This window comes from Anopheles funestus, assembly GCF_943734845.2.
Source record: "Anopheles funestus chromosome X unlocalized genomic scaffold, idAnoFuneDA-416_04 X_unloc_82, whole genome shotgun sequence".
Lineage (NCBI taxonomy): Eukaryota > Metazoa > Arthropoda > Insecta > Diptera > Culicidae > Anopheles > Anopheles funestus.
This window is the reverse complement of record NW_026045212.1, coordinates 1-5000: the sequence shown is the minus strand read 5'-3', so window position 1 is coordinate 5000 and position 5000 is coordinate 1. Positions and strand designations below refer to the sequence as shown.

The following is a 5000-nucleotide window of genomic DNA, read 5'->3' as shown; positions in this document are numbered from 1 at the left end:
GTTCAGCACTCTCCACAACTCCCGGGCACCTGACACAGTCAGCGGATGGCGCCAGATGTTTGGTATGCAGGTATTCATGAAAGAAACCGTGGCCGGAGAGAATTTGCGCGAGATGGAAGGTCATCTCTCCGTGCCGCCGGTTCTTCCATGCCGCCAAGTCCGGGATAACTCGGTGTGCCCACCGTGTGTAGCGGCTTTCTGGTTCCAGCTGGTCCCACTGCCGCTGCCACTCGGCGATTGTGTTTATTCGCTCCTCGATGCGCAGCTCCCGCAAACTCGCTCCCGTCGCCTGATGTCGCTGGTAACAACGAGCGTCCTCCGTCACCTGCAGCACGATGGGGATGACGCTGGCAAGGACCGTTGCCACCTCGTTCCTCACCGTAACGAAAGTGCGGGCCACCGGCCGTGCGTAAAGGCCCTGCACCCGGTTCAGCTGCCTGCGACATGCCCGAAGCTGGACCGCTTCATGCCAAATCGGCGCAGCGTAGCGGAGAGTAGAGTCCACCACCGATGACAGCAACCGTCGCTTCGCACACTTAGGTCCGCCATGGTTACGAAGCAACCTGGAGATGGCCTGCGCCACACGGAGCGCCTTCGACGTGGCCTGCTCAACGTGTGGCCTCCACGACAAGTGATCCTCAAGAATGACCCCGAGGTACTTGAGCGTGCGGGTCGGCATCTTCTCCACTCCGTCGATCGTTACTGGAACGCGGGTGCGTTCCCTCCGCATTGTGGAAACAATGACCAGCTCGGTCTTGGCCGGAGCAAGCTCCAGGTGGTGTTGCGCCATCCACGAGCTGATCATTCCAATCGCCGTTTCAGCTAACCGCGTCGCCGCCTCCGGTGTCGTCCCGCTCGCCAGCACCACGACGTCGTCGGCAAAACCGATCACCTCAGCGCCCTCGGGTAGCGCCAGCCGAAGCACGCCGTCGTACATGGCGTTCCACAGAGTCGGGCCCAGGATTGAGCCCTGTGGAACGCCCGCCGTGACCGTTCGCCGCACTGGTCCCTCGCTGGTTTCATACACCAGCCTCCTCTCAGAGAAGTAGCTGCGCAACATTCTCTGGAGGGCTACTGGAACTTGCAGCTTCTGCAGGGCAGCCGCGATCGCCTCCCAACTGGCGGAGTTGAAGGCATTCCTGACATCCAGTGCTGCCACCACCAGACATCGAGGATCCCGCTGGTTGGTGCGATGGAACGTCCTCGCGTGCTGCCCCCTCTCGATCACACGTTCGATGGCCTGTATTGTTGAACGGCCGCGCCGGAACCCGTACTGCCTTGGCGACAGTCGCGGAGCATCGCTGTTCTCCAAGTGGTCATTCAGTCGATCAAGGATCACCCGCTCGAACCCCTTGGCGACTGCTCCCAGCATGAGCAGCGGACGATATGATGACGGGTCGCCCGGCTGCTTGCCCGGCTTCGCGATCAGCACAAGTCGAGCCTCCTTCCACGCCGCAGGAAACTCGCCTCGCTCGAGCAGCTGGTTGTACACGTCCACGAAGACCTCCGGGTGCATCCGCATCGCTGCCTTCGCTGCAGTGTTGGGGATGCCGTCCAACCCTGGCGCCTTGGACGACGCCATCCGCTCAGCCAGCAGCAGGACCTCCGAGCTCGTGACCGGCCTCAGAGCGACGTGTGAGGCGGTGCTCGCTTCGATGTCCGGCCACTCGAACGCTGGATGCTCCGGGAACAAGGCGTCGACGATCGGACCAAGAACAGCTCGGTCCGTTTCCGGTGGCGCCCGGCCGCGAAGCTTCGCTCGCACAACCTTGTACCCGAGACCGAACACCTCAGCCTCGACGCCGTCAATCAGCTCCTGAAGGCTGCTCTCCTTGCTGTTCTGGATACTGGCCTGCAGCAAACGACGACAATCCTGCAGTCCGGCAGACGTCACAGCACGCTCCGACACAGGGATAACTGGCTTGTGGCCGCCAAGCGTTCATAGCGACGTGGCTTTTTGATCCTTCGATGTCGGCTCTTCCTATCATTGTAAAGCAAAATTTACCAAGCGTAGGATTGTTCACCCTTTCAAGGGAACGTGAGCTGGGTTTAGACCGTCGTGAGACAGGTTAGTTTTACCCTACTGGTGTGCATTGTTTGTCGCTATCTTAACGGAATTCCTGTGCAGTACGAGAGGAACCACAGGTACGGACCACTGGCTCAATACTAGTTCGAACGGACTATGGTATGACGCTACGTCCGCTGGATTATGCCTGAACGCCTCTAAGGTCGTATCCAATCCGAGCTGATAGCGCTTCTTATACCCATTAGGTGGTCGTAAGCTAGCGGGCCTAACAACCCTCCGAGAACCGTCCGTGCTGTCCATTGGCACACTGGCGTCTCATCCCCGCTTACTACTAGGCCGCAAAGGGCGGGTTCGCGCTGCACGTGTTAGTACCATACATGTTGGGAACACCGGTGGACGAGCTTGCCGACTGTGGATATCACTAGTTTCGACACCTACGACCGCCCGCAAACGACGGGACTACAGGCTGGGAGCTTCAAGTTGTAGAGATGCGTTCGCATCGATCCTCTCAGGCGACCCATGCTTGGTGGTTAGTGCTTGCGCGTGCGCGCCCCGTGTGTGCTGGAATTGGCCAACCAGTGCACATTGGTGGTGCGTACCGTGACTTGCACCATGTGACGAGAGTGTTGAAGAACACTGTGTGGTGACTCTATGCCTATGTGATGGGGTGCTTGTAACACACGACCGAACCGACGGCTCGTTGGATGGTCACGACAGTGTGGTGCAGGTGCGCCCATGTGTAACGAATACATTGAGTGCCGTTGGAGGTTAGCGGTTGGTTGGTTGCATGCTACAACTTCGCGTTGTACATGGGCTGGCCGCTGCGCTTCCTTCGGGTTGCCACTTGATGTTGATAGGGTTGATGTATTGTGTTCGTTGACTTTTGGTTCATTCCAAAAGTCTTCGGACTTAGATAATTTTACAAGTGTCGGCGCTCTCGGACCGAAAATAAGAAGACAACTAAGAAGAAAAAGAGAAAGAAGCTAATAGTGGAAAGTATTCTTCTTCAAAGAAGGAACAAAAATTTTACAAGTGTTGAAAAATTTCCTAAGTCCAAAAAATTTTCTAAGTCCAGAAAATTTTCTAAGTCCCACAAAATGGAACATGATGAAGAAGATACAGAAGTTGAAAATTTTTCTAAGTCCAAAAAATTTTCTAAGTCCAGAAAATTTTCTAAGTCCAAAGTGTTGGAACAATTTCCAAAGGCCCATAGGTTGCACTGAATTTTCCTAAGTTGGCCACAAGTACCCATGAGGTATCGAGAAGGTTCACCCGAAGGACATAATATGTCCCAAAGTACCGATAGAGCACCCACAAAGAGCACCCAATTGGCCTAAGTTGGCCAAAAGTACCGATAGAGTACCCACAAGTAGCACTGAGTTGGCCTAAGTTGGCCAAAAGTACCGATAGAGTACCCACAAATAGCACCGAATGGGCCTAAGTTGGCCAAAAGTACCGATAGAGTACCCACAAGAAGCACTGAGTTGGCCTAAGTTGGCCAAAAGTACCGATAGAGTACCCACAAATAGCACCCAGTTGGCCTAAGTTGGCCAAAAGTACCGATAGAGCACCCACAAGAAGCACTGAGTTGGCCTAAGTTGGCCAAAAGTACCGATAGAGTACCCACAAATAGCACCCAGTTGGCCTAAGTTGGCCAAAAGTACCGATAGAGCACCCACAAGTAGCACCCAATTGGCCTATGTTGGCCAAAAGTACCGATAGAGTACCCACAAATAGCACCCAATTGGCCTAAGTTGGCCAAAAGTACCGATAGAGTACCCACAAATAGCACCGAGTGGGCCTAACATGGCCAAAAGTACCGATAGAGTACCCACAAATAGCACCCAGTTGGCCTAAGTTGGCCAAAAGTACCGATAGAGCACCCACAAGTAGCACCCAATTGGCCTATGTTGGCCAAAAGTACCGATAGAGTACCCACAAGTAGCACTGAGTTGGCCTAAGTTGGCCAAAAGTACTGATAGAGTACCCACAAATAGCACCGAATGGGCCTAACATGGCCAAAAGTACCGATAGAGTACCCACAAATAGCACCGAATGGGCCTAACATGGCCAAAAGTACCGATAGAGCACCCACATATAGCACCCCATTGGCCTAAGTTGGCCAAAAGTACCGATAGAGTACCCACAAAGAGCACCCAATTGGCCTAAGTTGGCCAAAAGTACCGCCAAGTAGCACCATAGAGGCCCGAGTAGAGCGAAATGTGGGCCAAATTGAACATTTGAAAATTTTTACAAGTCCAGAAAATTTTCTAAGTCCAGAAAATTTTCTAAGTCCAAAGAGTTGGACAAATTTCCTTAGGCCCAAAGGTTGCACTGAATGTTCCTAAGTTGGCCATCAGTACCCATGAAGTATAGCGAAGGTTCACCCGAAAGACACAATACGCCCTAAAGTACCCACAGAGTACCCACAAGTTGCACCCAATTGGCCTAAGTTGGCCAGAAGTACCGACAAGTACCACCATAGAAGCCCGAGTAGAGCGAAATGTGGGCCAAAGTACCGAGTAGTTGCCACAAATGCCCAAATGGATACCAAAATGTGGTACCAAGCACCTAACTGTTGCAACAAATGCTAGCTTTCTGAGCAAAAGCTGTGGACCAATTTCGTAGAAGAACCGCCTAGGCGAAAAGGCAAAAATCGCCGAAGCTGGCCCGCTCGCAGAGCTCGCGGGCCAGGAGATACTCATAGGGCGCTTTACTAGAGTGGGGAACTTGAGAATTTTTGTGTCCGAGACTTTGGGCAACTTCGCGGCCGCCCCCTTAAAGTAAAAGATTTTCTCTGGGTGCCTAAAATTCGCAATTCCCGCAAAGTCGGGAAGACGTTAAAGTTTTTGCCCAAAAAATGGCCATCGATTTAAGGTGATTTTCCAATAAGAAAATGCTTCCTATTTTGAATTTTTTCGAATATTTCCTAAACTAAGCGTCGGAGCACATGGCCGTGGAGGAACTTTTGGTA

At 53.1% G+C, this 5000-nt stretch overlaps 1 pseudogene; it reads left to right on the top strand.

The window, feature by feature from the left end:
* Positions 1-2561, top strand: part of LOC125774120 (large subunit ribosomal RNA) — a 7069-nt pseudogene extending 4508 nt beyond the window's left edge.
* The last annotated feature ends 2439 nt before the right edge of the window (positions 2562-5000 follow it).